Raw genomic sequence first — 26,832 nt, forward strand, 5'->3', positions numbered from 1 at the left:
TTTTTAGGAGGGGAAAGACAAATGGGAGATCTGCCCTTTCATACCCTCAGAACCTAATGCCATTACATGCAGAACTCTCACAAAGTTCTGGTTGAAATCAGTTACTAGGACAGATGGACAATGGCCCTCATATTTCTGACTTTACAATACTGATGGTGATAATTTCAATCATAAATGTAAAAAGAGCTCCATCACTCCATTGGATAAAACAAGTGAACAAGAAACTATGAAGCACAATTTCTGTGGCAGTATAACTGAAGAAAGAAAACAATTATTCTCAAAATTTCTTTAACTTGTTCAAGTGAACTCAATCTATGAAAATGCAATGTCCAACAAAATATATGCAAATTAAAATAGAAAAAAATAAAGCACATCAGTGCAAATTTTAAGGAGAAAATTAGGTCACATTTGCAATTTTAACTTGTTATTTATAGGGCTTCTTTCCATAGAAATTATAAAAGGGGTGTAATAGAAATTACTGTCAGAGTAATTCAAAAAATAACCACTCTATTTATGATGTTAAAGCTAGATGCCATGTATTTTGTCCCTCATGGCATTAAGTTTTCTTGACATTTGGGGCTAATATCACCTGTCAGATTATAAATGCATGGTGTTGTTTATTTAGTAATGTAGATAAACATACCCCGCCCCCCCACCTAAAGAGATCAAGAGATTCTGCAGATGCTGGAGATCTTGAGCAATATATACAAAATGCTGGAGGAACTCAGCAGGTTGCCAACTGCTCATTTCCCTCCACAGATTCTGCCCGAGCTGCTGAGTTCCTCCAGCATTTGGCGTGGCTTGGCTGAAAAAGAGCAGCTGGGAACATGGTTAGGGAAGGTGATCAAAGACAGATTTATGAAAATAGATATAATAGGTGGAAGGGACTGGGAAGCACGTATTAGAATGCTGAGGTTTTTAAATCATTGAAAGTTTGTCTTTCAATGACCTGAGAAGACTGTATGGTAATCTAAACCTGGAATAATAGAGTATAAACTGAGGTGATGCAATGCAAGAAGACTGTTGCAGTGAAACATGACCATGGTAGGATTTATAGACAAGGGTGGAGAATTTTGAAATGAACATAAATCGAGGAATAAAAGGCTGTAAAGGTTAGGGAATGTTGGGTTCTAGATGAATAGTGTGCAAAAAAAAGATGAAAATAATGTAATTCTGGATGAATTTAGCACACATATGACATACCAAGTAGTCAATGCATGCATTCAGCCTGATAGAAGTGTAGATCAAATCTTAGGCCTGAGAATGTTAATTGGTGACTGGCTGCTCTTTCTTTCTTCATTCTTCCAAAGAAGAGAACACTACATTCTGGAGAATACATTCTTATGCAGTGGCAGTCCTTAGGTGCTTCACTTAAACAGCAATTATTTGGCAAAGAAGAGGAAGATCTCACAACCAACCTAGTGATCCATAATTTATAGCCAGAGGTGAGGCTAAGATATTCAAAGTGAGTTGCCATAAGGTTCTATCAATCTTTCTGGCACGACCATTCCCTCTTCTGGTGTCTGTTGATGTCACTTCTGTGTCATCAAACTGGCTGATCAGTAAATTGCATCAAAGAAGTCTCAAAGAGACTGGGGCAAGAAACATGATTTTTCCATTAAGTTTTTAAATATTATACATACTGGAATATAAGATTAAGGCAGAAGTTGAAATCAAAATGAAATATTTAATTAAAAATAAAATCTTGTATCTTGAAGTATTAAAAGGAACTTATAATTGATGAATACTATGGGTTTTTAAGGTTAACAAGGGGAAATTAAAATCTCACAGATGCTTAAGGAATTTTCTTTACAGCAGGATGTGTTTAATTTTTTTTTGTCAATTCTAACAACTTCACTTTATTGCAGCATAGAAAGGTGCAACACACATAAAATGCTGGTGGAATGCAGCAGGCCGGGCAACATCCATAGGAAAAGGTACAGTCGATGTTTCGGGCCAGTTCAGGCCAGTTCATTGGCTATATTTAAGAGGGAGTTAGATATGGCCCTTGTGGCTAAAGGGATCAGGGGGCATGGAGGGAAGGCTGGTACAGGGTTCTGAGTTGGATGATCAGCCATGATCATACTGAATGGTGGTGCAGGCTCAAAGGGCCGAATGGCCTACTCCTGCACCTATTTTCTATGTTTCTATGAATGGATTACAACAATATGAATATTTCATTTTAAGTTGTGAATGCAAGAGATGACAGTGTTGCTGTCAGCTTAATGCAGTAACAAAAGCAATAATGATAACTCCACTAACATTACGAACAAAATCTGGGCAAATACTCTCATCCGATGCCACAATTCACATCCTGAGGACCATGGGATAGCAGTAAAGATCATAAAACTGCATTTGCTTTCTCCCTCCCATTTCCTAACCAAAAGTAATTTTAGTGTTCAATTTCTGTCTCTACTAAGGTCGGGAACAGTATAAACCAAACTTTGAACTTGATCTAGGAGACTCAATATTATAGAAATGTTTAGCTATCAAGGAAGGACCAGTCAGTTTTTGTTTGGACAGGATGCCAAATCAAAAAGATTACAAATCAAGATAAATGAATTTTAAAGAATGCAAAAGTGGTCACTATCATTAGTTAAAATGCAGAAGTCCATATTGCTTAAATAAGAAAAAGCTGAGTGAAAGTATAATGCAGACTGCCTGTTTGCATGCTTGATGCCAAAAATGTTGTGCACCATTTCCTGTAAGATCACTCATCCTTCCTCTGTTGGAAACGGAAGCTGCTCCCCCAAACTTTTAGTTTGTCAGAGAGGATGTGATAGCAATATAAATTAAATATGTACTTTATGCTTTCACAAACTAGCTACTCCAACACTCACTTAAGAATTTATATGCTTTAAATATTTCCATGCAAACCCAGTTTAGGTAAGTATGTTTAAATCTGCAATGTTGCTTTTTAAAAAAAAACATAATGAATTGCAATTATGAGACATTTTCCTGAGAGCCCATTCTATAGAATAAAAGGGGGACTAAATCAAAGTAAAATGACTCATAGAACAGCAAATTTAAACCAGATGGCCACAAATATTAGCTAACAAAATCAGATAATTCAAAGGTCACCATAGGTTTTAACTAAATGAAGACACCCATCACAGAGTTACTGAAAAAATATATCTGAGCTTTAATCATGAAGTGAGAGGAAAGCCAGAAGAAACAAGTATGAATGATATGCATTTATAAAATTTTATGTGATTGTCATTAAAATCCACACAAAACACATAATTTATAATCTTTTTATGTTTCACCACCAGACAGCGCGATACAGATTTCACTGTGGCAGACTTTATTACTCAGGTAAACAGAATTTCTCTTTATTGCTCAGGGAAAAGAATTAGGAGTGTTTCACTCCAATTGCTTGCTACTCAAATATTTCTCGAGTAGCCCAGAGCTTCCCATTGAGGAGCTCCTCTGATTATAAACTTGTTTGGTACAGAAACGCCAAATCACAGTTCTGCGGCTGCAACAACCTTAACCTTCCTTTAAGCCAGAATAGCAATGGAAATCTCTCAGTTACCTTAAAAGGTCGTCCCTCAAAAAAAAATTGTTTAAAAGTTTCCCCCCTCTGGAAGAAGAATAGCTGTTCTTGTGGTTCAACATGTTTATTTTCAAAGTAGATATTGAACCACAAGAACTAAAATGTAAGTATGGATCAACAATGTATCTATTATAATTATCTAATTAACCATCCCAAGTGACCAATGCAATTAATTCTCTCAAAAAAATTAAGAACAATACTACTCTTAACAAGAATAAAATGTAGAAAAACATATTTCTAAAGACCAAAATACAGATGTGTATAAAGTATACAAACTGTGACTAATGGGATACATTTGAGAATGTGTTTCTAGCTTAGGAATGAAATACTACAGCTAATGTGTCAAAGGTGAACGTTAGAAATCTTCCATCTTTTTAAAAATACCTCTGGCTGTTAGAAATGAGATTCCCTCTTCCTCTCTCATTACTTCACACAATCAGCAGTTAGGAATATTACACCACTTTCCCTATTCACGACTGTTAGCAAGTTAACTAGGATTTGAGTGAGGGCCAGTTTGTGTGATTCCAAACTACTTTCCCTCCTGACTCTATGGAAACGACTACATTCAGTTCCCTCTGAAAAAGACGCTCTTGAAACTCACTGAATGTAATGGGAGGGGTTCACTCAACCTAACGACGTCTCCACACTATCACACGGGCTTACGATATTGTAGCATACCACCTTGACTTTACTTGATCCATCGCATGCAAACCCAATTTTCTCTTCCATTAAACCTCCCTCCCATCCTATGCCTTGAAGGTTGTGGACAGCTCCATTGGCCTCAGCAACTCTCTAGTAATGTCTTCATCGGAGATCCATTGTAAATATAGTGAGCTCTTCAATCACAGCCAAACCTAATTCAAACCATACATTATCCTGTGACCTCTATGTTAAGAACCTTAAGCTGGAGATACTGAAGTCAAATTTAGTGTTTGTTCTGCCCACAGGTCTAGATCTGTGAACTCAGAACAGACTAAAGAACTTGGTGTATTGCTAAGTGCCACACACCCAGTGCACTTAAAAACCATTATGCCCTGTGCCAAATGAAACACTTTGAGAAACAAGGTCATCCCAACTTGTTACATTTTGTTTTAATAGCGTGAAGCAAGTGGCTTGAGGACAGAGGGTGGCAGGCAAGTTGGGATGTGTCTTGAGTTGCAACTCGTGGAACACTGAAGGAATAAGAAGTAACTTAGTGCGGTTCATAGAAAATTTCCTCAAATTAAATTCACAAAAATCATTGTCACTAAGCAACAGTAAAGCAAATTAATTTTCCAAATAATCGTTTTCTTCAACAACAAAGATGAGAAAGTCTGCAGATGCTGGAAGTCCAAAGCATCACACACAAAATGCTGGAGGAACTCAGCAGGCCAGGCAGCATAAATGGAAAAGAATAAACAGTCAACATCTCAGCCTGAAATGTTGACTGCTTATTTTTCCATAGACGCTACCTGACCTCTCCAGCATTTTATGTATTGCTGAAGTAGTTTTCTTAATTCAAAACCAATAATTCTCAAAAGCTCAAACACGAGAAAATCTGCAGATGCTGGAAATCCAAGGCAACACACACAAAATGCTGGAGGAACTCTGCAGGTCAGGCAGCATCAATGGGAAGGAATAAATAGTCCATATTTCAGGCAGAGACCCCTCATCAGCTTCTCAAAAGCTGCAATTTAAGCTACAGTTCACACAATCTTGGTAAAGAAATTACATCCTACTTATAACATCATCTCCAAAAACAGCAAAACAAAAAATCAATGAAGGAGAATTCCAAACCGAGGCAGGGAAACTATTTTCAATATTCATTCACAGGACATGGACATTCTGGCAAGATCACTATTTAATGCTTACCTCCAATTGTTTTGAGGTGGCTGGGAGATACCTTTTTGAACTACTCACTGCTATTCCTGTGATGAAGGCTGATTATTGACTACAGGAGCGGAAAACTGGAGGTCCGTAAGCTAGTCCTCATGAAGGGATCATAGGTGGAGAGAGTCGGCAACTTTATGTAAGTTCCTCAGCATTATCATTTCAGAGAACCTGTCCTGGGTGCAGCACGCAAGTGACATTACAAAGAAGGCATGTCAGTGCCTCAGGTAGGAGATGGCAGAGGCAGTGTGGGAGATAGCAATGTCCTCTGTGGGCACACTGAAATCCGTACTGGATTAGGGGCTGACCCCTCCTGTCAGTCCTGCCCTCTAGTGTTCACTCTGTGCTACTCTCCAATGTTTGCTCAGTGCTGCCCTCCAGTGTTCACTAGTTAGAAGAGCAAGCTGGACCAAGACAATTTACCATCAATCTATACTCAAGAGACTTTCACATCACTGAGAGACTTGGGCTATATATTTTCTTTCTTTGTGACTATACATTTTTCTGTAGTTGTAACCATATGTGCTATGTGCTGTTCATAATATGTTTTGCACCTTGGCCTAGGAGGAATACCGCTCTGTTTGGCTATATTCGTACATGCTTGAATGTTAACTGAACTTTAACTAGAGGTTTGTGCAGATTGAAGATGTCATCTAAAAGTTTGACAACATTCTATAGATTGCATGGTAGAGAGAATACTGACTGGTTACATCTCAGCCTGGTATGGGAGCGCCAATGCTCTTGAAAGGAAAACCCAACAAAAATTAGTGGATATAGCCCAGTCCATCACAGGAAAAACCCTCACACCATTGAGCTTATCCATAAGGAGCACTGTTGCAAGAAAGCAGCGTCCATCAAGGACCCCCACCATCCAAGATCATGCTTTCTTCTCACTATTGCCATCAGGAAGGAGGTACGGAAGCACCAAGTTCCATACCACCAGGTTCAGGAACAGTTATTACCCCACAACCATCAAACTGTTGAACCAGGGGGAGGGGGGGGGGGGCTAACTTCACTCGCCTCATCACTGAAATATTCCCACAACATATGCACTCACTTTCAAGAACTCTATAACTCATGTTTTCAATATTTATTTATTTTAATTATTTTGTATTTTGCATAGCTTTGTTTGACCATGTCAGTTGTGTGCAGTTGTTCATCATTCCATTGTGTTTCTTTGTATTTACTGTGAATGCCCATGAGAAAACAAATCTCAGGGTAGTACACGGTGACACATATGTACTTTGATAATAAATTCACTTTGAATTTTGAAGGTACACCACAAGGCCATTAGGTAGATTCCACAATTCAAGGTGAAGTAATACATTTTCACATTGGAATGGTGTGCAACCTACAAGCAGTACTGTTCCTATTCACCTTGGTATTTCTAATTGATAAAGAAATCCTGAAGATGTTTTGGTGTGTTGCTGTAGTGCATTTATAGATGCTAAATACTGTGGTTATATTGCATTGGTGGTAGATGGAAACTTTAATTGTAGATCTTCTGATAATTGGATTTCAGTTACAGTAAAATGGCCACTGTATTTTAAATACTACGATGAAGGGTCTCGGGCCAAAACTTTAACTGTTCGTTCATTTCCATTGATGCTGCCTGACCTGGTGAGTTGCATCTGTTGCTTTGCATGAGGCCATACTGTCATGGGCTGGATAGTCTGGCAATTATAGGAGTTGGTGGCAGTACTTACTTTCATTTCTGGCCAGATAGATCAGCAAAGTCCTGCGGTATCCACTACCACTGCATCAAATTCATCCAGCACATCGGGGCTTGTCCATCACCAAGGAGCCCCAACATTCAGTGATACAGGTTGTGCCAGGTTCCTTCAATGCACCTGGACTGCAGAGCGATGAGAGAGCTCCGAGAGACACCTTAGAAACAAGTGTAGCTTCCAGCTCAGTCTGGGAATCGAGAAGAAAGCAGGATTCCATTCATTTATTTGGGACACTATGCTAGTTAATTAGGACAGGAGATCGTCAAAGTTTTTAACTAGCGTCAATTGTGTGCACTTGTGTGTCCACTAAGCACTAGAATATACTTAGAGTGATCAATTTTCAAATAGAGCCAGTTGCATATGTTTCTGTTCAAAAGCAGTAATTTTTATAACTGATATTTGGCAATAAATAAGCAGCATGACAAATCAGAACTGTTTTACTCTACGATTTCAACCATTCAAGGCTTGGAGTGAAAATGAAATGATTTTACTACATCAACAAGAATTTGAAGGCATAGACAATCATCCTCATTTTCATTGTAACATTCAAGACTTGGAGGATGCAATTGTTGAAAGCATTATATGAAGGCACTGGGTGTCTGCATTGATATTTTTCATCTACAGTCAAAGAACACAGCAGCATACACTGGTTAAATTCTTTGGTCGGCAACCATTAGGAACCACAGTTTTATAGTACTGTCGTAGTACTGCTAGTATTCTAATTTGTTCTGCATTTCACTTAAATACTTTACATAACTTATTACTCAATTAAACAGTAGTTTGTCATTTTTATAGTTTTAACCATGTCCATGAAACTTCAGGCAGCCACTTAATTGGACCAAAGTGTACCAGTCAAGTTGTGTCCCAGTGAACCAGAGTCCATTATACTTCAATATTGCTTTCCTTCCAGGTCTTACTCATTATGGAAGCACTTGTGATGTTTCTTTACTGTTTCCTTATATGGGGTTAGAGTTGGTGAGAGGCCACACTCCATCCTACGAGAGGACTCAGCAGAGAAAGTCTCCTAGTTAATCAGGTGGAAGGACCAAACAGTTCTGATGATTGATGAGTGGTGCAGAGTTTGACAGAGATGCAGCCTGTAGAAGTCAGTCAGGAATTTGGCCGGTCCATGAGGAAACAGTGAATGCCATGCGTTGTAGCCACCAACTAATTGTAAGTCCACAGGCAAGCCTCCAGTTGAATAAACATGAAAGACTCTGCCGATGCTGGAAATCCTGAGCAACACACAGAAAATGTTGGAGGAACTCAAGCAAGTCAGGCATCATCTATGGAAGAGCATAAACAGTCGGCTTTTTGGGCCAAGACCCTTCAACAGGACACCAGAGTTCCTTCAGTATTTTGTGTGTGTTGATACGGTTGAACTATCTATTTCAAGGAATATCCGAGAGTACATCCTCACTTTATTGGACACCCCAGGATCTATTATATATGATTCCTTATAATAGAAAACACTCCTTCATGGTGAGAATTCCTGTGTCCCTGTTATTTCAGATTATCCTTTGTCCTCTCTTTCCTTTCATTGATGTAAACTTCTGAATGAGGATTCAATGTCATAATAGTTAGTATAATTGCACAAAGCACCAGTTGTCTCAAGTGTCTGCACAGCCTAGTTAAATTTTGATTGGACGTCTTTCCTGGTACAATGATGTCTAATCAAAATTATTTCAATTTACATAATAGTAAGGGCAATTCTTTTAAAATGAAGAAATATATCTATATTATGTATTAATCAACAGCTTTGTACTTTCCCTTTGACAGTGACATTGCTTCAACTGGCCAAGTACTTTGAACATAATCCCCCTCACCAATGCAGGCTTCTGACAGGCTGTTGAAAGGTTGCACACAGAACTTGCAAGTTTAATCACCCTACTCTCACGTTCACGTGGTATATCTCTGATTCTTCCCTTCCTTTTCTTGGCTTTTGTATCTTCATCTTGGTAGAGGGATTTGCAACCAATGTCCATTTCAAGCCCACATACTCCTTCACCAGTCTGCCCTCTACGAGTTCCATTCCATTCTGCTGGCTTCTCTGACTTTGTTGTATCTGTTCTGATGACCGAACTTTCTGAATCCACACTTCAGGGAAGTCTTCCTTTGCTTCGAACCATGGCTTTCTCTTCACTATAGTTGACATGGTACCTGCTTTTCTGCTCTCACTCTCTCTCCTCCTATACAGGGTAAGGAGAGGGTTTTCCTTGTCTGCACCTGCCACCCTACCAGCCAACATAATCTGCACATCATCCTCCACAATTTATATCTCTTTGAACTAGAAGACACCCACTAGAGTTATTTTTCACTCCCCTTATCTTTAAGCATTTTGAGGATTACATCATCAGTGGCCCACTGAATTACTCCAGCTCCAGCGATGGCTATTCCACTTCTCATGGCAACTTCCCATGCAACTGCAGGGAAATACAATCCTCGTGCTTTTACCCCCTTTCATCACATTATCCAGGGACCCAAACACTCCTTTCAGGTGAAACAGCATACACTCACACTTATTGGTAGTTAGGAGACTAATAGATAGGCACCTCTGCTAGGCATGTGGATGCAAGAAAATGGAGGGTTATGAGCTATGTAGGAGGGAAGAGTTATATTGATCATGGCATAGATTTATATACAGTAGGTGCTCTTTTTCCAGTATTACTTATATTTCTTACCGTGCCTTATAATTGCACAGTACTACTGCTACAAGGCAACAAATTTCACAACATGGGTCAGTAATAACAAACCTGACTCGATAAAGCTCAGCACAGCGTCATGAGCTGAAGGACCCAAACTGTGATCCACTGTTCTACGGTCTTCTCCTTTTGGTATAATATGTTCTCAATGCTTCTTATGTGATTTCCTCTATAGCATCAAGGAAACCTGTGTTCTCACCCTGGGGTCCTCAGACTCCTTGCTTGGAGTCCATGGCATAAAAAGTTTGGGAACCCCTGCTCTATACTGAAGAGACCAAAAGCAAATTGGGTGTGTGTTTTGCAGAATATTTCCATCCTACAATCACTTTAATTTTCTACCCCACTGCCATTGTGACCTTTCTGTCTGGGTAAAGAATGAAATACAATACGCAACCCTAAAGTTGGCGATTAGTTTCACTGGAGGTAGCCAATCACTGGTGGTATGATCTTCACAATTAGAACCAAGAAAATTTCTGAGAACCTCAGATTTTGAGATTATGACTTTAGGTAAATTTACAATGACAGAGGAGTTGAACTCACTACTTATGATTTGAAGGAGTGCCAGGACAATCGACTTTGTTTTAAACATTGCCGAAGGTAAGGCTCACCGGGGATGCTAGAAACATTCCAAAAGTTAAGTGGCATCTGTGGAGCTAACAAATCAGCTAATAAAAAAAACCCTCACTAGAACTGGAAACCAAAGTTGTTTTCTAACATTTCAAGTTCTGATGAAGAACCCTTGACCTGATTCGCAAATTCTGTTTCTTTTTCAGCACTTGCTGCCTGACCTGCTGAGTGTTCTGGACATTTTTTTTTTGTTACTCTGTCTAATTGACTAGAAAAAGGCCTGGATTTTATAGTCACCAGCAAAGGGACATTTTCACGAACCACAAAGATGAAGCACTTTCTTTGATGAGAATTTGCACCTTTCAGATATGATCTGCAATTAGAGGGTAGCCATAATTTTGTAGTGCCTACCAACAGCAAAGTCAATACATCCAGCTGTGTAGTCAGTGCAATCTATTCTTAATTTTATTTAACTTCTTGAATATTTTATGGGAATCGGAATACGGATTGGAATAGGAACATGGTACTACAGCTGGAGACTCATAAATTAACAGAATCAATAAAATGGTCAAGTCTCATTTTGAAAGAATAATAGACCTTGTTATTAGAATTGTTTCCAGGATCTGGGTGCTCATCCAGCAAGAATCAATTCTCAGTAGGAATAAACAATGTGCTGCACTTCCATCAACAAGATAAAAGATGTTTATTCTGTATAGTGAAAAATATTGCTTGAAAAGTTGAAGTCCTTTCAAATCACTGATTCTTATGAAGCAGGATACTACTCAGAGTCAATCTAAGTGCAATGCCAGAAGTTGGTTTCAGTACTGTGCTTACGCCCAACAATAAACAGTTTGTTGTTTCTTCAAAGCAGTCTGGTGCTTCCTCAGGTAAATTTAGGAATACGTTTGGAAAGCCATCTTATGACACTCATTTGCCTGCTCACCCTTTCTGACTCATTATGGTGACCGACAGCATTTAGCAACATTGCCAACCTTGTAAATACTGGGGATTGAAACTCCTACAAAGCAATGCAAAATTCATTAGGATTTGAGGCAAAGATCAACGTATCACAGAATTAATGAATGCTCTTTGAGCCAATTGATGCAGTAGATGAAGACCACCACATGTGTAATTCAGACATCCACTGAAAATTTGTTACTGAAGGATCTGATGGAGAAGATTAGATGGAGCAAAATTGGATTTCAGGAAGAAAACTCTATTTACAAACCCAACAGAAGGGAAGGAAAGGAGGTAAATAGGTAAAGATTTTCACAATGGTTAAATTTGTATTGAACATTCTGTTTAAAGGCCACTTCTGTTCAACGTATTTTAGGACGCAAAGACATGGTGGCTAAGTTTTCAGAAAATGTTCTAAGGCACAGTAAACAATTCTGAGGGGCGATGGAAATTATTAAATTGCTACTATAGCAGTGAGTAAATCTGAAGAGGTACATTTGGTTTAAGTATGTTTAGTTTGGGAAAGGACAGGGTTCTAAAATCAGAAAATCCTGGAGATACTCAGCAGCTACAAAACATTAAAGAGAAAGCAAGTCGACATTTCAGTGAACAAAATGTCTCCACTTGAATCATTAATACTGTTTCTCTGTCCACTGATACTGCCTAACCAACATTCCCACTCTTCTTGAACAGCAAAGGGATTTGAGGTTGAGCAACATTTCAAGTGAATAGAGCTCATCAATTCCTGCTTCTGCTTTCGTAAGAGATTAAAGAAAATACAAATGACAAGATTGGATAAAGAAATGATGCAGTTGGGTGTTGTGGATACTTCTTTAAACAAGATTCAAAATTACTTAAAGCCATTTCCTGCACACAAGTGTAAGGAGAACAAAATAATTGTTAGCCCGGAACTGACGCACCACAAAAAAAACCCAAAAATAAAGAACAATAGTAATAAAAAATGCACACAATAAATATAAATATATAAAATAGCTTATATACATAGATTGATTGTGTTGGCACATGGCTGAGTGGTTAAGACGTTCGCCTAGTGATCTGAAGGTCACTAGTTTGAGCCTTGGCTGCGGCAGCGTGTTGTGTCCTTAAGCAAGGCACTTAACCACACATTGCTCTACGACGACACCAGTGCCAAGCTGTATGGGTCCTAATGCCCTTCCCTTGGACAACATTCGTGGCGTGGAGAGGGGAGACTTGCAGCATGGGCAACTGCCGGTCTTCCATACAACCTTGCCCAGGCTTGCGCCCTGGAAACCTTCCAAGGCACAAATCCATGGTCTCATGAGACTAATGGATGCCTATCACATAGAATGATTGTATGTCCATAAAGAGCTGCTAGGCTGTATGTAAGGTAAGTGGCAGAAAATAAAGTAGTGGAGGTGTTGATCAGTTTTACTGCTTGGGGAAGGTAACAGTTTATGAGTCTGGTGGTGCTGGTGAGGAAGCTACGTAGCCCCCTTCTTGAAGTGGGGCAAACAGTTCATGATCAAGGTGGCTGAGATCCTTGGTTGGTAGGTAGGCTGGTATCAGTGATGCATCGGGCAGTTTTGATATCGGTTGTAGAGCTTTCCTGTCCGCCACCGTGCAGTTAGCTTGGTTGAGCTTATTGAGTAAACATAACAGCATTATTAGGAATCTGCCTCATGAAATAGAATAAAATTAAAAAAACTTGAAAAACCAAGGCTATTTTCATTGGGAATGTTGAAGCTGCAAAATTATTTGATAGGGATAGTTGAAATTATTAAATCAATAAGAATAGCAGACAGAGGAAATAACTGACTCAAAGGTAAACTCTGATTTCTGTAATGAATGGAAGGTAATCTGTAGCACCAATTGTTTGATTTTAAGATAAAAATCTACCTCTGTCTTTCTCCAATGGCCTAGAGCAAGGGCAGTTAGGTACAATATTAACTCTATGAAATTTAGCACTGCAATGTTGGAGATACTGATTGCGGCATCCTGTGTGTCAAGTATTAAAAATAGAGGAAACTGAATAGTCGGATATGGAGATAGTCCAGGTATAACAAATTAAAGCTACTATTTATGTGGAAGGTAAATGTCTATATCAAATGATTGTGCTGCCTAATTGTAATCTCTTAGTAATTCAATTCTGAACACATTCTCATTAGAACTCAATGGTTTTCAAAGTGTGAAATGGGCTGCACTCAACCATAACAACTCTGCACTTAACTTGTTGAATTAATCACTTGTGAGCAGTATCCCATAAATTGAAAACAGTCCAGTTCTTCAAAAGAACCTGGTTGCAACAAAGCATCTTCACCATCTTATTAAGAACTCCATTAAAAACAAAGCTTCTCTTTAAATGGAAACTTTTAAAACTTTAGATGTGATAACTCCAATAGAATGAAATAAACAAAGATTTCAAGGTTCATACTGGACAAAGTTTCACATAACGTTTTCAAAAAATGTGCCCCTTTCTTTGCTTATAAATCTTACCTTTGTTGTAGCTGTAGAAAAAGTACAAAACCTCTAGTTTCACAACAGATTTATTGATGGAAATCCAATATATGGACACCTTAATGAGAAGTCAGAAACCAGCACAAACTCTAAGTATTAGGTTTACAAACTTTTCAAATTTACTTAATAAAAGTTAATGGAGTTACAACTGCACTTTTATGTAAATGAACCATGATTAGAAAGGGCAATGACTTCCCATCAACACCATCAAGGTGGAAATTATATATTGTATAATCGTATTAAAATTGCAATCAGTACCAATGAATGGCTTTACTGCCACCTAGCACAAATCACTTAAAATGCATCAGCCATATCCAAATGTGAATATCACCAGTAAGAATTACATTGCTGGCCACCCCAGGGAGTGATTACTTGACTAATGGACAGCCATACACACAAAATAATTTCTGTATTATTAGGAATCCTGATGAAGGGTCTTGGCAGGAGCATGAAGGCACACAATGATTCAGGAACATTATTTTGGGTTCAATGTCCATTCAGAAATCAGATGTCGGGGGGGGAACTTCCTCCCCTCTACCATCTGATTTTTGAATGGACATTGAACCCAAGAACACTACCTTACTAATTTTATTTCCGCACTACTTATTTATGCTGGTGATATTACAGCTGATTCTGATATATCCATCCAATACAACATGTGAAAAAGCAATGAGGGATATTGAGAAACGACAAAAATAAGAAGTGAACAACACAAACACCTACATCAGGATGCTGTTCATAGACAATAGCTCAGCATTTAATACCATCATACCCACAATCCTGAACCTGGGCCTCTGTACCTCCCTCTGCAATTGGAACCTCGACTTTCTAACCAGTTTTGAACTTTAGATTTAAAAAAAAATCAAAATTAATAAACACTAAATGATCAAAACTGGAATGGAGAATATTTGCAATGCAATTTTGTTTGCACCGATGGAATGCTGAACTTTGGGGGATTTCGGTCACGGTGAGTAGAACTGGCTATACTTTGTTTGGAAAAAGAGGAACTGATGTAATATTTAATTGAGGTGTAACAAAATTATAAGGCCTGGAATAGAGTAGATAAAATGCTCGATAAAGAGTCCAGGGTGCTACTTGAAGAACTGCAGGACAGCTTTCTCAATATTTATCCTTCTTCTAACATCACCGAAAAATAAACAGATGTTTGGTCATGTACCTCATTACATTTAATGGGATCTTGTTCTGTGCAAATTGTCTACTGCTATTTTCTACATGGTATTCACATCAAAAGTACTTAATTAGTGTAAAGCACTTTGGAAAATCCACAGGTGCCATTTTGCCAGAAGGCAAGATCATATAGTCGCTCTGCTGTAGAGAACGGAAATGTTGATTTCAAGCCTGCAAAAACGACTGAAGAAGGTTGATGGATATAGACCAGGTAAGTGGGACAGCCTTTTAGAAATGCATGCACAATGACTGAGAATAGAGAATCCCATTTTCAACTTGAGTGTAGACTTACTGCAGTTCATGGTAACAATCCAGTCAGAACAAAAACGAGGCAGATTATACAGTATCAACAAATTTAAATTCTGAAAGAGCCAGTTTTATATAGACTTTAGTGAGAACCTTCAGAGTTGTTTTGTGTTACTATATTTTACAAGCTCTAATAGCATTTCACACCATTGATGGTCAGATTTATCACAGCATCCCATGACTCCAGCTGCGAAGCAGAATATTAAAAATACTGAGATACATCTCCCAGAGAGAAACATTGGCCTCAACAATGTAGGTGTATGTTGTTTCTCTTAAGCCAGTAGGGCTGTACCATCACCACTAACTCCACAAGTCCTTCTGAGGGTGACACCTAACCAGCTAGGTTTACATGGAAATGCTGTGGCCTGCATCTGTGTCCTTAAAATCCAATCCTTCTCTTGTACCTGGTGTTTTAAGGAATTTCCAGATGATGATTTCAAGTGAGGCAACAATCCACCTGTGATTCTGCTGGGGCCATCTACTGTGGCAAATGCTCCTGATGCAGCTAAGGTGAGGCCACCATCAGGGTGGAGAAGTAACACCTGATATTCCCTCTGGGTTCCCTCCATGCTGATGGTATCAGTATCAATTTTTCCTTCCAGTGAACAAATTCCCCCCATCACCCACTCTGACCTTTTCCTTCTTCCCATCTACTTATTACCATAAAACCATAATACATAGGAGCAGAAAATTCCACAAATTCACCACCCTTTGGCTGAAGACATTTCACCGCATCTCTGTTTTGAAAGGGCTCCTCTCTATTCTGAGGCTGTGCCCTCTTGTCCCAGACACTCCCACCATGGGGAAAAAATACCTTTCCACATCTACTCTGCCTAGGGCTTTAAAAATTCAAAAGGATTCAATGAGACACCCTCTCATCCTTCTGAATTCCAGTGAGTACAGACCCATCAAACATTCCTCGTGTGATAATCCTTTCATTCCTGGAATCATCCTTGTGAACTGCCTCTGGACCCTCTCCAATGCCAGCACACCCTTTCTAAGATGAGGGTCCCAAAACTGTTCACAATACTCAAGGTGAGGCCTCACCAGTGCGTTAGCATCACATCCTTACACTTGTATTCTAGACCCCGTGAAATGAATGCTAACATGGCATTTGCGTTCCTCACCACCAGTTCAACCTGCAAGTTAACCTTCAGGGTGTTCTGCACAAGGACTCCCAAGTCCCTTTGCATCTCAGATTCCTGAATTTTCTCCCTGTTTAGAAAATAGTCCGCACATTTACTTCTACTACCAAAGTGCATGACCGTGCATTTTCCAACATTGTATTTCATTTGCCACTTTCTTGCCCTTTCTCCTAATCTGTCTGAGTCCTTCTGCACCCTACCTGTTTCCTCAACACTACCTGCCCCTCCACCAACCTTCGTATCATCTGCAAATTTGGCAACAAAGCCATCTATTCCATCATCTAAATCATTTATATACAGCATAAAAAGAAGTGGTTCCAATACCGACCCCTGCTGAACACCACTAGTCACTGACAGCCAACCATAAAAGGATCCTTTTATTCTCACTCGCTGCCTCCTACCAATCAGCCAATGCTCTAACCATGTTAGTAACTTTCCTGTAATACCATGGAAATTACTTCCTCCAGGGTCCCTCGTTCCCCTTCCTCTTTTGACCAATCTCCTATCAGAACCTTTCTCCTTCAGTCTTTGACCTTTCCTATCCACCTGGCTTCACCTATCACCTTCAAGATAGCCTCTTTCCCCTCCTCCACCTTTATATTCTGGCATCTTCTTGCTTCTTGTGGTAACTTCTACTTTGAAAAAGGCACACTCGACAACTTCATGCCAAAGAAACAACTTTATCTCGAACTTCAAATCCTTCATGTATATACAGAGGCTTCCACAACCCGTATGGGATGGCAGGCACACTATTACACAACACACAGGAAGTAAAAAGAACGGAAGTAAAACCCCTCATTATCCTAATTAGTATTAACTTACTTTTGATAATGCTCACGTTACAACACTTCTCCCCCTTTAAAATCCAACATTCCCCAAATATAAAAACTAGGAAATAAAAACAGAGGTGTTATTAACCTGCGTACCCTGAAAACTTATACTAGTATTTCAGCAACAGTTTATCGATATAAAACATCTGGAAAACATGACAGATTTAACATTCAATGTAACAACAACAAAAAAGAACTGTCCCGTCAAAGATTCAGTCTGTCAGGAGGTTTACGAGTGCGCTGTGATCTGTGCACTAGCCCCGGTGACCCAGCAGGCACCGCTGGTGAGGGTGTTTTGGGTGGGTTTGGTGTTGGGGGCATGAGAGGGGTCTGCATGAGAACATCCATCCTCCTCAGGGGACCCCGACCCCTCTGCCAGTGTCTCGCCCTCTGGCAAAGTCACTGGTGGACATGCTTCCATAGTAGTCTGTCTCACTTTGGCCTTCATGTCCGGGCACAGCGGGTCCAACCTTGACTTGGGCCTACGCCCCACCAACATCTCTGCTGGAGGGCAGGCAATCGTAGTCTGTGGCGTGAGGCGGTATTTAAACAGGAAACGTGAAAGCCGAATGCTAAGAGAGTCCCCTGTCATCCGCTTCAGGCCTGCCTTCACTGTCTGAATAGCCTGCTCAGCCAAACCATTGGAGGCTGGGTGGAAAGGAGCTGTCCGAATGTGATGAATGCCATTCTGCTGCATGAACTCACTGAACTGTTCACTGGTGAACGTCGGGCCATTATCAGTGACCAGAGTGTCAGGTAGCCCGTGGACTGCAAACACTTGCCTGAGTTTGTCTATGGTTGAGGGGGCTGTGATGTTGCTCATGATGTGAGCTTCAATCCATTCAGAATGCGCATCTACCATTACAAGAAACATCTGCCCCATAAAAGGGCCAGCAAAGTTCAAATGTAGCCTAGACCAGGGTGGTCTGGCCACTCCCATGGATGTAAAGGAGCTGCTGGTGGCATATTCTCATTAGTCTGACATTGCGTGCATGATTTTACCTTGTTCTCCAGATCCTGATCCATTCTTGGCCACCAAACGTAGGATCTTGCAAGGCTTTTCATTCGAGACACTCCTGGGTGAGCCTCATGAATTTCCTCCACAATCTCTGAATGGCCAGGGGGAGGCACGATGACCCTTGCCCCCCCAGAAAATGCAGCCATCCTGCAGACTGAGTTCTGTATTGCGTTTGGCATAAGGCCTCAGTTCCTCTCCCTCCACGACTCTGGGCCAACCTTGTAAAAGAGAAATCTTGACTTGGGACAGGACTGGGTCCCTCTCTGTCAACTACTTGATCTGGGTTGCCTTTACAGGTGTCTCTGACAGCCTCTCCAATGAAAACACAGTCTCCGGAGGCACACATGTAGCAACAGGTGTCTCAGGTAAAGGTAGTCGACTCAGTGCATCAGCATTTGCATTATTCCCACCCGCTCTGTACACTATAGCATACTGGTAGGCTGACAATGTAAGAGCCCAAAGCTCTATCCTGGCTGACGCTAGCAGTGGGATGCATCTAGTCTCACTGAACAGGCTCATCAGTGGTTTATAGTCTGTATAAGTTGTAAATACATGTCCATAAAGGTACTGATGAAAGCGTTTGACGCAAAAACAATGGCCAGACCTTCTTTGTCTTGCTGTGTATATCCCTTCTCAGCAGCTGTCAGGGTACATGAAGCAAAACCAATAGGCTTCTCTGAATGGTCCTCCATTACATGTGAGAGAACTGCCCCGAGTCTATAGGGCGAGGCGTCGCATGCAAGGGTGATCTCCTTGTCTGGGTCATAGTGAACAAGCAGCTTCATTGAGAGGAGGAGTTCTTTCACTTCCTTGAAAGCTTTCTCCTGCTCTTCACCCCGTTGCCACTTAGTGTCATTGTGAAGCAGCTTATACAGTGGGGTCAAAACCCTTGAGAGGTCAGGAACAATCTTGCCATAATAATTCACCATGCCCAAAAATGTTCTGAGTTCCGTGACGGTCTTAGGGCTTGGAGCCTCCTTAATAGCTCTCACTTTGTCCTCCACAGGGCAAAGCCCCTCAGCTGTGATCTTGTGTCCCAGGTAAGCCACACTGGATGCCAGGAACACACATTTTCCGCGTTTCAACTGCAGCCCAGCGTCTGAGAGCCTCTTCAGCACCCGTTCTAAATTAGCCAGATGCTCCACCTCCATAGCCCCCGTGATCAAAATATCATCAAGGTACACTGCTACGTGTGGAATTCCCTGCAGCAAAGTGTCCATTGTCCTTTGGAAAATGGCAGGGCTGGACGCCACTCCAAACACCAGGTGATTGTACTTGAATAATCCCTTGTGCGTATTAATTGTGACGCACTCCTTTGAATCCTCGTCGAGCAGCAGCTGTTGGTAGGCATGGCTCATGTCCAGCTTTGTGAACAGCTTAACCCCTGACAGGGTCGCAAACAGGTCATCCACCCGTGGCAATGGGTACTCCTCCAGCCGAGAGACCTGATTCACCGTAAACTTATAATCCCCTCATATCCTCACAGTTTTGTCTGCCTTCAAAACTGGAACAATGGGAGCCGCCCACCTTGAAAACTGGACGGGCTCAATAATGCCCAACCTCTGTAAACGTTCCAGCTCCTCCTCGACTTTGCCTTTCATGGCATAGGGCACCAGCCTGGGCTTAAAAAAACGTGGTGTAGCCTCAGGGTCAACATGGAGTTTCACTGTCATGCCTTTCAATGTGCCCAGCTCATCCCTGAAAACATCACCATACTGCTGTAGAATGTCCTCTGTCGTGTGTGCATTCTTAATTTCATGCCAGTTTAGCTGGATTTTGCGAAGCCAATCGTCACCCAAAAGACTGGGCTCCCTGCCCTTAGCTATCACTAGCCTGGCTGCAGCCTTCTGACACCCGGCTGAAATGTCCACATATAACACCCCTAAATGAGGTATGGGCTGCACTGTATAGGTCCTAAGTTTGAGCTTTGATGGTCTAATAGGAGGCAGGTTGGACCCCCCAAGTCCTCCTGTAGGTCTCCTCACTAATGACCGATGCAGTAGCCCCTGAATCAATCTCAAACTTAATGTCCTTTCCCCTGACAGTGACTGTGGCATAATATGGTTCAGGTGGTTTCTCATCTGTTTCCACTCCAAACATGTTGAAGGCACACGTTGCCACTTCATCTGCTTCTTCTAGATGGTGTGTGGCTGCCTGAGCCTGTTGAGCTTTCCCCTGCCCAGGCTTAATCTTACCCTTTGAACTTCTGCACTTTTTAGCTAAATGCCCCTTTTTGCTACAAGCATGGCAGACATTGTCTTTGAATTTGCAATCATTTGCATAGTGCGTCCCTCCACACCAGAAACATTCCACCCTCTTTGCCTGTTTACCAGTCTCCCTCCTGACTTGGTGCACTGCCGCCGACTGCGACCCCCCATGTCCTTTCTGGATATCCCTGAAATTATTAGCAGCCATCTCCATGCCTTGGGCAATCTCTAAGGCTTTCTTGAAAGTCAGTGGTGGGGTTTCCCCTAACAGGCGGCGTTGTATGCTGTCATTATTAATGCCACATACCAATCTATCACGGAGCATGTCATCCAACACCGCTCTGAAATCACAATGCTCCAACAGCTGCCGAAGCTCGGCCACAAAATTGGCCACAGACTGACCTGGCTTCCTGAAACGGCTGTGAAACTTACACTGTTGGACTATCACAAAAGGTTTCGGATTGTAGCGGTTCCCCACGAGCTTGACCAGTTCGTCATATGGAATGTCCCCCGGTTTCTGCGGTGTGGCTAAATTCCTTATTAGCTTGTAAGTCTTTGCCCCACACACACTCAATAGAGCGCTTCTTAGCCTCCTCCGTAATTCCATTAGCACAGAAAAAGTGTCCCAACTTTTCCTCATACTCCGGCCAGTCCTCCATCACGTCCACAAAATCAACGATAGTCCCAAACAGCCATCCGAATGTGAGGCCCTTATCAGCTGCTGCTCCCGCTCGAAACGTGCCGACACGTCCACAAAACCAGTTCACCTCGTCACCAAAAATATGTGGTAACTTCTACTTTGAAAAAGGCGCACTTGACAACTTCATGCCTAAGAAACAACTTTATCTCGAACTTCAAAACTGTTATGTATACACAGAGGCTTCCACAACCCGTACGGCATGGCAGGAACACTATATACAAAGCACACTGGAAGTAAAAAGAATGGAAGTAACCCCCCCCCCCCATTATCCTAATTAGTATTAACTTACTTTTCATAATGCTCACATTACAACCACTTCTCAGTCCTGAAAGGTCTTGGTCTGAAACTTTGACTGTTTCCTCTTTTCCATAGATGCTGCCTGACCTGCTGAGTTCCGCCAGTATTTTGTGTGTATTGCTTTGAAGTACGCCTTGTTGCCAAGTATGTAGTGTGTGAGTTGAGGACACATTGAGAAGAAATTAGGCAAAGAACTTAAAGATAACATGAACAAACCTGCACAACAGGATCTGCATTCCATTGCAAACAAGCTGTGCATTCAAAGAATGGAAACTCTTTCCATTCAAGAAATATGCAAGGTTGGTGATGCAAAGCGTACAACACAATGTGAGTGAAGCCCCCGATGTGTGCAATGCAGAGCATTCTCTTGTTCCGCTTTGCTTTCTGAAAAAGTGGGGAATCTGATGTGTCCTTCCTGGTGAGCTCTCCCCAACCCTCTACCCTTCCTGGCACTGGAAAGAGGAAACCGAGAGTGTTTTTAGACAATAAAACCATAAGATGTAGGAGCAGAATTAGGCCATTTGGCCTTTTGAGTCTGCTCCACCATTTCGTCGTAGCTGATCCTATTTTCCTCTCAGTCTCAATCTCCTGCTGTCTCCCCATCCCTTCATGCTTTGACCAGTCAAGAATCGTTATCAACCTCTGCCTTAAATATACATAAAGACTTGGGCTCCACAGCCACCTACATTGCTTTTGTTGCTGTTGTTTTCTGGCTGTCTATGGGGAAGACGAATCTCAGGGTTGTATACAGCATACGTACTTTGATAATAAGTGTACTTTAAATCATTGAAGCAATGAAATAAAAACCTGGGGTTGCAATAATTTACAGGCAATGCTCTTCATGCCTTGGTTTGGGCACAGGATGAGATTGCAGAAAGTGACATAGATCAGTGCTGGCTTCTTTCATAAATTACAGATACCTCAGTGAAGCTGATGCAAGAGAAATGCTCCCTATGGGTACAGCCTGCTCTGCACAATGGCCTCCTCCTCCTCCTCCTTTTCCCAGCTGCTCCTGTTCTCTTGTGTGCTTCTGTAATGTGTCTGTATATACGTACAAAATAAATTACAAAATATGGGAACAATTTTTCCACTTCCTTCAGCCTCATTTGCAATATTAGTAACCTTTTATTACCTTACAAAAGGCTTTTCATTAGTGAGCTCATTAATCATCTTTAGCTCCATCATCCATGCATGGATATAGGATTTAATTGGCCTTGTAACTACTGTGACCTCAGCTCAGCACCTTGCACTTTTCAGAGCTTATTTATGCATAATTTATTACAAATCCTAGCCCTTCTTTGGCAGTATTAATCAGAACTAGCACTGTTTAAAGATGAACATGTACCAGATCTGTTGTGGGTGAAATTAATTCACATAGTCTTGCTTCTGTCAGATGCAACCAAACAATGAACTTTCTAGCTAAACCAGAATATTTTCTTTCCTGTTAAATCTTTCAGTTGCATGAGTGTGACGGAAATCGCTTGGTAAACGCCCTTACACATGTACATTACACACACACACTGCCTGGTCATTCAGCTGTCATTGCGTTGAGTGTACACACTTCAATGTCTTCCCCAGTGCATTCTCATAAAGTGTCCTCAAAGGAGCGAACACACTCTGGTTGGCTTTATGATGCATTTCCTTGCATACATGGTAGAATATTCCATTTCTTTAGTAATGGAAATGGGCAAATGGGTATATGTTGTTATACTGTATTTAGAGGGGGCGATGAGGGGGAGGAGAGGAGGGGGAAGGGGAAGGAGGAGGAGGGGGGAGGAGGAGGAGGAGGGGGGAGGAGGAGGAGGGGGGGGAGGAGGAGGAGGGGGGGGAGGAGGAGGAGGGGGGGGAGGAGGAGGGGGGGAGGAGGAGGGGGGGAGGAGGAGGGGGGGAGGAGGGGGGGGAGGAGGGGGGGAGGAGGAGGGGGGAGGAGGAGGGGGGAGGAGGAGGGGGGAGGGGGGAGGAGGAGGGGGGAGGGGGGAGGAGGAGGGGGGAGGGGGGAGGAGGGGGGAGGGGGGGAGGAGGAGGGGGGAGGGGGGGAGGAGGAGGGGGGAGGGGGGAGGAGGAGGGGGGAGGGGGGGAGGAGGAGGGGGGAGGGGGAGGAGGAGGAGGGGGGAGGGGGAGGAGGAGGAGGGGGGAGGGGGAGGAGGAGGGGGGAGGGGGAGGAGGAGGGGGGAGGGGGGAGGAGGAGGGGGGAGGGGGGAGGAGGAGGGGGGAGGGGGGATGGGGGAGGAGGAGGGGGGAGGGGGGAGGAGGAGGGGGGAGGGGGGGAGGAGGAGGAAGGAAGAAAGAAAGGAGGAAGTGGGAGGGGGCGAGGGGGAGGAGGGAGGTTGGTGAGAAACTGCCAGGAGTTCACACTGGGCAGAAACATTGTGGAGCTGTTACAAACACGAGAAAGTCTGCAGATGCTGGTGAAGGGTCTCAGCCTGAAACGTCGACAATTTATTCATTTCCATAGATGCTGCCTGGCCTGCTGAGTTCCTCCAGCATTGTGTGTGTGTGTTGCTATTATTGTGCTTACAGGGAGATATCAAAAATCAAACACAAAAATTAGTGAAAATGATGAAAAGAAAACTATCAGTATTGTTTTAAATCTCTTAGTAAGCATGGTAATAAACACCCTTGTTAAGTGAGTCCTGCCAATTTTTTCTTTGATCATGACCCATGTATCTAACAATGAAGTTGCGGTGTAATGGAGAGTACTGAACAACGAGGCCATATTTATCCCACAACTACCCATTAGTTCAGAGGCTGGAATTCTTTGCTCTGGGATTTGCACAACATAGTTTTATCCACTCAACACACACAGAATACAGGAGGAACTGAGCAAGTCAGCCAGTATCTACGGAAGGGAATGAACAGTCCACGTTTTGGGCCGAGACCTTTCATCAGGACTGGAAAGGAAGGGGGCAGAAGTCAGAATAAGAAGGTAGGGGAGGGGAAGGAATACAAGCTGGCAGGTGATAGACCAGGTAAAGGGAAGATGGATGGTGGTCGGAAGAGGGGAATGGGGAAGTTGGGAGGTGATAGGTAAAAGATGTAAAAGGGCTGCAGAAGAGGACAGTGGACCATGGAAGTAAGCAAAGGAGGAGGTGAGCTAAAGGGAAGTGAGGGGCAGGTGAGGTGTAGAGAAGGGGTAACCAGAACAAAGAATAGAGAAAGTCAGAAGGAAGGTGGGTTAGAAGTTACCTGAAGTTAGAGCCCTTAACTTCTCCAATAGAATTGCACATTCTACTGACCATAAAACATCTGTCCTTGGTGACAACTGACATCATCATTTTTTACCTTCTCCTTTTCTCTCTCCAAAGTTTGCCATCTTCACACTATTCATAAAGAACACATTCTTTCCCTCTGTAACTAATCATTCTTCAACTCAATGTCATCTAAAGTTTAACCTCACCTCTTCCATCAAAGTCCTGCGTTCACCATGCCACACACCAAAGGTAGCAAGATCACAGTCATTGCCATCTTTTATGATTTCACCTTTTAACAAGGAAGCAATCCTTCTGCTTGAACACCTTGCAACTATTCAAGATATCTGTTAATTTGCTTACAGTAGCTCACACCATACTACCTGTCTGGTAAGTTTCTACTCCCACTTGCCGTAGCCAATCCAGTATTACCTCCTGAAATAGTTTTTCCTCCTACACCAAGTAGGTACCATTCTCAGCCCTGTCTTTATCTTCATTTACACGATGTTCCCTGGCTATGTTTTAATTATTGCCATCGAGTCAACATAGACTCCTTTCATCAGGAATGTCACATGCTTAACTCTAAACTTATCCAAAACAGCACCTTAAAAAGATATCAGTTGCAGTCCATCACCACCTTCACAGGAACAACCAGGGATGGTTTATCTTTCCCCTTACTGGTTTTTCACCTGGAACCTACCAGCCTTCTCCTTCCCACCCTCCTCCCACCTTCTTTATAAGGCCTCTGCCCCTTCCCTCTACAGTCCTGACGGAGGGTTCCGGCCCGAAACGTCGACTGATCTTTCCCACGGATGCTGCCCGACCTGCTGAGTTCCTCCAGCGTGTTGTGAGTGTTGCTTTGACCCCAGCATCTGCAGATTATTTTGTGTTTACAACCAGGGATGGACTGTAAATCAAGTCTGGACAATATCAGCAGCATCCTAGGAAACACTGATACTATGCATTCAAAATTTGCCAATGTTAAAATACTGGGCAAGTAGCACAAGACAAACATAGTTCACTCTATCTGACTCTTCTTCCTGGACAATGTCATAGACATCTGACCAAGATACTTGAATGCTTTTTAGGGGAAACAGACTCAGTAAGAGTAGTCTGAACAGTTTATAGGAAGGTTTAAGTCTCACATGGCAGCGTCAATAAAGCGAAAGTCCATCTTGTCCAAAGAAAATGAGCTCTTGATGCAATAGCAGGAAGCGTAATACTCAATATTTTTTTTAATTGATGGGAGGCTTTTTCCGATATTTAACAGGGCTCATTTCCTTGCTTTTCGTGGTATCCAATGAATTAAAATTAAATAATAAAAACATAGTTAGGAGTTTGAACACAATGCAAACATTGACCAGGAGGAAGACAGTTGTCGATTGTGGAAAACCAAAGGACTTGTCATTGGGTAGAAAGGTGATGAATGGAATTCAGCCCTGGGAAAAGTGAGGAAATGGAAAACTTAGCAAGGAAGTGTTAATCCAAAGATTCTGTGTACAGTTCTGGCCACCACATCACAGGAAATGGTGACGAGGACCATTGAAAGGAAGTTCAGAGGCGGAACAATGGCACAGCTAGTAAAGTTACTCCCTCACACTTCCAATGAGTTTGGTTCAATCCTGATATCTGGTGCTGTGTGGAGACTGTATGGCTTCCCTTTGACTGAATGAATTTACTTAGGATGCTCTGGCTTCCTTCTACAGCCCAATTGTGTACAGCTTAGTAGATAAACTGGCCACACTAAACTACACCAGTGTGCATTCCCATACCAAAAACCGTGGATGAACCAGGAGGTATGTCATCTGTAGAAGGCTAGATCTGTGGCATTCAAGTCTGGCGACCCAGGCCTGTACCAGAAAACCAGGTATGATTTGTGGAGGGCTACTTCAAGGGTGAGGAGACAATTTCAAATGAGGTTGAAGGCACTATTAGATGCACGGCAACTCTGGCAGCGAATTCAAGACATTACTTCTTACAAAACGAAACTCAATAGTATGAATGTCAGCGATGCTTCACTACCAGATAAACTCAATGCCCTCTATGCACACTTTGAAAGGGAGAACACAACTACAG

General features: G+C 42.1%; 1 protein-coding gene across 4 annotated transcripts in view; it reads right to left on the bottom strand.

Annotated features, from left to right (window-relative positions):
- LOC140203322 (small integral membrane protein 29-like) overlaps window positions 1-26,832 on the bottom strand; it is a 104,021-nt gene that overhangs the window by 55,626 nt on the left and 21,563 nt on the right. Inside the window, exon 2 of one of the 4 annotated variants that reach the window (XR_011887341.1) lies at window positions 22,489-22,609. The exons of 2 other annotated variants lie outside the window; for them this stretch is intronic. The gene's annotated coding sequence lies outside the window, so the exon portion shown is untranslated. Of the gene's footprint in view, window positions 1-5,407; window positions 5,649-22,488; window positions 22,610-26,832 lie in introns of those variants that run through there. One more of the 4 variants, XM_072269345.1, reaches the window with a different exon arrangement.

This window comes from Mobula birostris, chromosome 9 (assembly GCF_030028105.1).
Source record: "Mobula birostris isolate sMobBir1 chromosome 9, sMobBir1.hap1, whole genome shotgun sequence".
Classification (NCBI taxonomy): domain Eukaryota; kingdom Metazoa; phylum Chordata; class Chondrichthyes; order Myliobatiformes; family Myliobatidae; genus Mobula; species Mobula birostris.